General features: G+C 37.5%; 1 long non-coding RNA gene across 1 annotated transcript; it reads right to left on the bottom strand.

The window, feature by feature from the left end:
• Window positions 1–552: 552 nt before the first annotated feature.
• Window positions 553–5,045, bottom strand: LOC117093534. The gene is made up of 2 exons (XR_004441172.1): window positions 4,933–5,045; window positions 553–893 (listed from the first exon to the last, which is right to left on the bottom strand). It is a non-coding gene; the product is annotated as an uncharacterized LOC117093534 (long non-coding RNA).
• Between the last annotated feature and the right edge of the window lie 2,596 nt (window positions 5,046–7,641).

Genomic DNA, 7,641 nt, shown 5'->3' with positions numbered 1-7,641 from the left:
CAGAAAAGAAAATCTCATTTTTGACTGTGCCGCTGAGGACTTTTCACCCACCCAGAACCACAGAGCCTTCTTAGTGCATTGCTGGGAATAGCAGGTGCCAGCTAACATCTGTCAACTAGTGTCACGCTTCCCTGACAACTCACCTATCAGGATTAAATCATGTCTTAAGGCTGACACAACATTTACACATCCTTCTGCCAAATTGGTAATGTACATTTAAATTTTTTTCTGTTTTGTTTCTTTTTTATTTTTGAGAGAGAGTCTTGCTATGTTACCCAGACTGGACTCAAACTCCTGAGCTCAAATGATCCTTCCACCTTAGCCTTCCAAATTGCTGGGACTACAGGTGCACATTACTCATCCTGGTAGATAGCAGACTTAAATTATGTGTTCAGGGATAGATGGGTGTGGAGAGTGCTCCAAGGAGAAGGAATATGCCTTGAGTTTTAAATTAAAATTTGCTTGCAATAAATGCAGAGTTAGCCTTAGAACTCCACCCTAAAGCCAGAAAAGCTTAAACTTGACCTAAACAACATCTGCAAACAAGAGGGATGGAAATGAGTTAGTTCTTTTATTAAGAAGAATGCAGGCAATATTCACAACATGAACTTGAAAGCAGGGAGGAGATGGCAACCTATCATGGAAAAGTTTGGAATCTCTCCCTCACTCCATCCTGAGAGCTGGTTTAGACTTAAATCCTTTATATTTTTTTCCCTTCAAGGAAGATCTGACTCACGAAAGGCTAATATGTGCAGGTTCCCCTGCTTTTCAAAGACTTGGATGGTAGGTGACTATGTGGAGTGAGCACAGAGGATTGCAGTGAATAAAGATACATGAGAAGGTGCTTAATTAGCTTTAGCAGAGCTCTACTTAGATGTTCCACAATCTCCTTCCTGTGGGGAGAAAAATAACAGCACGAGAGACTTGGATTAAATTAGAGAGACTTACAAAGGGTACGGATTTTTCTTTAGTTGCTCCCTTAGCAAAACACACAACTTGCCAGAGTAAATTGATCATCAAAGTTTAGGACAAAGGTCCCGGGGTCCACAATGTGACTCCTACAAAGGATTTCTCTGGGTTTTTAGTTTTCCTCGTCTGTAAAGTGCATAGACAAGACTCTGTAAATTGCAAACTGCATCAGGAAATTCCAGTGGAAGTAATTCTTTAGATTAAAAAAAAAAAGTGAACAGGGTGAAGGATAATAGCATGGGCAAGAAAAGACACATTAAAGACACCCAAAGTGTAGATTTCAGAATTCTTCAGCCTCCTATCTGCAGAATCCCAACTTCAGAAATGTCTCTCAGGCCTTGACTTTAGTTCTGTGCCCTGTTACTGGGTTGTTGCCTTTCTTTGCTTTGAGCCAGTTCAACTGCATGGGAAGAGCAAAGGAGAAGGAGGAGGGACCGCGAAGAGTCCAAAGCAAGGGGGAAGAACCAGATGGGTAGTTTTCCATGGGCTACAGAAGCATCTTTGTACACATATGAGCTCACAACCCCTCTCGTTGGCTCCTGATTGACCCCTGAGCAGAGAGATGGCTCCACATCCTGGAGATTAGATTTTATTACAGAGACAGACTGGGGACATGTCAACTTTGGCATCAGGAAGGAACAAAAGCTGGACTGGGATCTGAGGAAAGGTGTTCTCATTATAACCCAAATAGGTTTTATAAAATTCTGTGCAGGCACACACCCCCATACAAAAACGGTCAGCTTCACACACAGAAAAGCAGCTTGGTGAAGAATAAGGCACCCTACATAGTAAATCATGGGGAAAATCTCCAGAGAACTCGTTGAAAATGAACCCCTAAAAACCAGAATTAATTTGATCTTAGGCTACAACCAACAGTGTATGGCATCTCGAGCAATGGAGCTAAGTGTCCCCTCCCTTCTCTGCACTGATCAGACAGAGGTTTGACACTGATCAAATATACGTTGAATGAATGAATAAATGAATGAGTGAGTTCAGACGACGCCTGGAATACTAGGTTCAGTTCTACACACCATACTTTGAGGAAAACTATAGCAAGTTCAGAAGAGTATAACTGGGAGGATGCAAGAGTATAAACATGTCACATGAAGAAAAGTAGGAGAAACTAGGAATATTTATCCTGAAAAAGAAAAGTCGGTGCTGAGGGTGGGGAAGGCATGGGGTTCAAGGAAGAGAAGAAGGACTAGACTTTTTCTGTGTTGTCATAGGTGCAATCTTCAAGGTGACATAGGACTGAGATCAGCAATGCCTGCAAAAATATTGGGCTGATGTGTGTTCTGTATCATTGGGGAAGTTTCTCAAAAATAATATTTGGTAAGGAGGTCTTGAGAAGGATGAACAGCATGGCGCTACTCTAAGATCCTTGCCAACACTCTGGTTCTATTGCTCTAGAGAGAAGTATCTGGTTGTAACTCATCTGCCACCTACTAATTGTGAGATGTAGATAAATCGCCCAACTTCTGTGAGTTTCAGCTACTCCTCTGTTAAACGTAGAAATTAATACTCCTGGTGGTTAATGGAATCAAATCAGCTCTGCAGGTCCCATCTTTGATTCATAAGGAAACCAATTGTGTGATTTCAAGGACAGTGAAGATCTACTGATTGATTGATACCTGCTGATTAATATCTGAAATTCCACCTATAGGGATTCATTCTTGAACCTTAAGAATTTATTTCCAATTAAAATATGAATATTCATGGGAGAAGTAATGAATTAAACACAATGAATCATTTACTCCTAATATGAATAATTTTCCTAATATCAACACAGCACCATGTGACACAGAAAACAAATTTGTATAAAAGAGAAGGGAAAGCATTCTGGAGGATTGAGAAGAAAAAGATAAACTTATATTTCTATTTCTAAATTTCATCTAAGTTTAGCACTGCTTATAAGTCAGATAATTCTGATTGTTTTATTGCTTAGTCTTACATTCTGGGCTTAAGCTATTGCCTTATTTTCTTGGAATCTTTTGACTTCAGACCTCAGAACATATATATTGTGGCCTGGAAAATGGATATCCAGAGAGACAGAGGGAACAACATTGTTCTAGAAGCAAAAGGACAGAGAGGGATGATGATTTCTCTCTATTGTGTCAATCACGTGTCCTTTCCTCCAACTTAGAAATTATTAATACAGTGTAGATGAAGGGAGACAAAAATATTTTTGTATTTACTTTTATTTTAATTTTTAACCCAAAATGCTACAATTCTAAGACCTTTACCTAAGTCTATCATTGTTTAGATTTCTCTAAATGTAGCATGGCATAATGAAAAGAGCAGAGATTCCAGCTTTAGAACCAACCTGGAACTCTGGCTGTACTTTTATATTAACATTAGCTGTGTGACTTTAAACAAGTTATTTGATCCATTGAGACTCAGGTTCTATGTCTTCAAATAGATGCCTAATTTACAGGATTGTTCTAAGGGTTAAATGAGATAAATCCAGCACATATTAGGCCATTAAGAACTGCCAGTTCACTTTCTTCTTTTTGAAAAAATGTCTAAAATTATCCACATGTTACATAAGTTTTTAGACTATAATTAAATATATGGAATGGTCACTTAATATGTTTCAGATGTGCTGTTCCATGAAGCTACACAGCAGATGATATTTTCATTTGCATTTTTTGTGGTCACTTAATATGCCAGTGAGTTAATACTCTGTAATATATAACCATATTATTGGACATGGAAATTGGAAATAGGTAGGTAGGCAGGTAGATAGATAAAAACATTTCAAAGCAAACTCAGAAAGAAATGCAGAAAATGCAGAAAAAGTTGCCACAAAAGAATTCAATATGAGTCTCCAAGATAGAGTAATATCTCCTGGGCTGAGATATGACTCCATGGAATCCCATATAGGACCATTCCCACAGAAAAAGAACTACATCCCCTGAATTTAAATCATTAGAGGTGGAGGACCAGAAACCAGAGCTGTTGCTTCTATGACCGAAGCTGGATTGCATAAATACAGACAAAGAAAATAAATCAACAAAAATAGCTAAGAGGCATTTCTAAACATGCCCAGCTGCAAAAATTTATGGCCATTAGCTCTTGGAAAAAGGTCATTTCAGATAAGACAACTATTTATACAGAAAACAAAAATGAAACATATATTGATTGGTTTTCAGTTGACTCTCCCAGTCCTGGGAGAGGTAGGAAGTAGGAAAAAGCCCAAGTAAACTGCTTGCTCCCATCCACGTAAAGTCCCCAAATTTTGGACAAAAGGTGGCTTCAGAAAAAGCTGAAGTTCAGTGTTTTATGACCACGTGGACCTTTTTTAAAATTTTCTCCAGCATTCTTTTGTAAAAGAGAGGAAAGGATCCAAAGGCATAAACATTCTTGAGATGGAGGCTTTTCCATAGCCAAGTTAGACCTTTGAGTACTACGGGAGGAGTGGTTCATGGCAGAAATTCCCCTAGCAGAGAAAGAAGACTTTCTCTTTCAATTGTTGCAATGAATCTACTGTTCAAAGGCTGTATGATGTTGGAAAGTTATCCACTTCTCTGTATCTTAGTTTCCTCATCTATAAAGTAGTTGCTGAGATCTCTTCCAGCTCTACCAGTCAACATTTAATGATTTTTCTTCTATTTTTGAAGCTGTCAGGCTCTTCTCCTAACCATATAAGTTTGAATACATTAAAATGTAAAGATAAAGTTTGCATATAAAGTGTCATTCAAGTAGATCCCTAGTAATTTGTCACAATGTCCAGCCCAATACAGATTGAGTTAAATTTGCACAATCTACAGAAAGAGTTTGCTTCACATGACTGTTAAACAGAGTCAAAGGAAATAATGCTGTTAAGAGTAATTTGATAACTATACAGGCATCCTTACTGTAATATGTGCAATGCATATGCTAACCTAGCTGAGGTCTCCTGGCCCCTGGAGAACCAGATAAGCTTATCTCCAACCACCATTCATGCCCTGTCAAAATCCAAACCTCAGCAAGATGGTTGCTAAGTCCTGGTGGGCTCATTTCATTCTCAGCTTCCTCAGGTGTTCTCTGTTCTTCACTGCAAAAGTAGAACTCGAGCTCTTTCTTGAATTCCTAAAAAACAAAACAAAACTTTCGCACAAAGCACTCATAAGTGTGATAGAGTTTAGTAAGGGTGAGTTGAAGTGGTTACGGACAAAAGTGAGTGTCATATCACAGCAGCAGGAAGATTTTCAAATTCAACATCAGGCATCCCTAATCTTATATGGTGGAATTTCTAATGGTTGCTTCATTGCATGTGGATCTCAGCTTTATTTCATCTGCTCATTCCTCCAATCTCCTTTCTTAATCTTTCCTTTCCTGTCTTCTGTATCTTCCCTCTTGGGAACACAGAGCACCCTCTCCTTGGTTCAAGCAGGGCACTATTTTTTGTTGGTTGTTGTCTTGACTTATGCCTTTGCAAATTTACCTTCTTTTCTTAGTAACTTATCAAAATGTTTTTTCCAAACAATGGCATTTTTCCCTAAGAAGAGTTCTGGTGCCTAAAATATTTTAAGTTACCTTAGCTTTATCATCTGAAAATTTTGTGGTTATAAATTGTTACCATAAAGTGGTAAATTATGGTAATACATTATTACCATTATGGTAATAATTTATTACTCATCATAATGGTACTATATAAATATACAATTTATAACTGTAGAAAAAGTTTCAGATGAAAAAGCTAAGATAACTTATTTTCCAGTAGTCTTAAAAAATGACTTTAGTTGTACTCAGAGGTAAGCAAACAGTAGACAATTAGTTCAGAGCCTGTAATTAAGTAAGGCTCTAAGCTAGACCTTGATGAATCAATGAAGCTTAAAATGCAATATGGAGGCAAAAGACCCAGAATACCCAGCATACTGAAAAAGAAGAAAGAAGTTGAAGGACTGACACTATCTGACCTCAAGACTTACTGTAAGCTACAGTAACCAAGGCAGTGTGGTCATTAGTTAAAGGAGACATAGATCAATGCAACAGAATAGAGAGCCTAGAAACAGACCCATGTAAATATAGTCAAGGGATCTTTGACTAAAGAACAGTAAATGAAATTTAATGGGGGAAATGATAGTCTTTTCAACAAATAGGGCTGGAACAATTAGATATCCACAGGCAAAAAATAATAACAATAATGTAGGCACAGACCTAATACTTTCCACAAAAGTCAACTCAAAGTGGATCATATATAGACCTAAATAAAACGTACAATGCTACATAACACTTCTAGAAGAGAACACAGAAAATCTATGCCACTTTGGGTTTGTGATGAGTTTTTAAATACAACACCAAAAGAATAATCCATGAATGATTTCCATGAAAGAAAAAACTGATGTTAGATCTCACTAAAATTAGAAACTTGTGCTCTTTGAAAGACACATTTAAGAGAATGAAAAGATAAGTCATAGACTGAAAGAAAATATTTGCAATCACCTATCTGATGAAGGATTCATCTCCAAAATATACAGATAATCCTTAAAATTTAGCAATAAGGAAACAAACAACCCTATTTAAAATGGACAAAACATTTGAACGGCATCTCACCAAAGATATACAGATGGCAAATAAGCCTATAAAAAGATGCTAGACAATTATTTGTAATTACATTGCAAAACAACGAGATAACACCACACACATATTAGAATTGCTGAAATAAAAAATAAAAAAAAACTGACAATGCCAAATGCTGGTGAGGATTTGGAGCAGTAGGAACTTTCATTCATTGCTGGTGGAAATGAAAACTGGTACAGTCACCTTGAAAGACAGTTGTTTCTTAGAATGCTAGACATAGTCTCATCCCATGACCCTGCAATTGTGCTCCTAGGTTTCTAGCCACTTGATTTGAAAACTATGTTCACACAAAACATGCACATGAAAGTCTATTGAAGCTTTATTCATAATTGCCAAAAAGTGGAAGCAACCAAAATGTCCTTGAATATATGAAAGAATAAACAAACTGTGGTACCTCCATACAATGGAACAGTATTAATGATAAAAAATGAGCTATCAAGCTATGAAAAGACATGGAGGAATTTTATTTTATTTTTATTTTTTTTTTTATTATATTTTAAGTTCTAGGGTACATGTGCATAACGTGCAGGTTTGTTACATATGTATACTTATGCCATGTTGGTGTGCTGCACCCATCAACTCGTTAGCACCCATCAAGTCATCATTTATATCATGTATAACTCCCCAATGCAATCCATCCCTCCTCCCCCCTCCCCATGATAGGCCCCAGTGTGTGATGTTCCCCTTCCCCAGTCCAAGTGATCTCATTGTTCAGTTCCCACCTATGAGTGAGAACATGCGGTGTTTGGTTTTCTCTTCTTGTGATAGTTTGCTAAGAATGATGGTTTCCAGCTGCATCCATGTCCCTACAAAGGACGCAAACTCATCCTTTTTTATGGCTGCATAGTATTCCATGGTGTATATGTGCCACATTTTCTTAATCCAATCTGTCACAGATGGACATTTGGGTTGATTCCAAGTCTTTGCTATTGTGGATAGTGCCGCAATAAACATACGTGTGCATGTGTCTTTGTAGTAGAATAATTTATAATCCTTTGGGTATATACCCAGTAGTGGGATGGCTGGGTCATATGGTACATCTAGTTCTAGATCCTTGAGGAATTGCCATACTGTTTTCCATAATGGTTGAACTAGTTTACAATCCCA

The sequence above is a fragment of the Trachypithecus francoisi genome, unplaced genomic scaffold (assembly GCF_009764315.1).
Source record: "Trachypithecus francoisi isolate TF-2019V2 unplaced genomic scaffold, Tfra_2.0 Contig01440, whole genome shotgun sequence".
NCBI lineage: Eukaryota > Metazoa > Chordata > Mammalia > Primates > Cercopithecidae > Trachypithecus > Trachypithecus francoisi.
The sequence above is the reverse complement of the archived record's forward strand: the minus strand, read 5'-3'. Positions and strand labels throughout refer to the sequence as shown.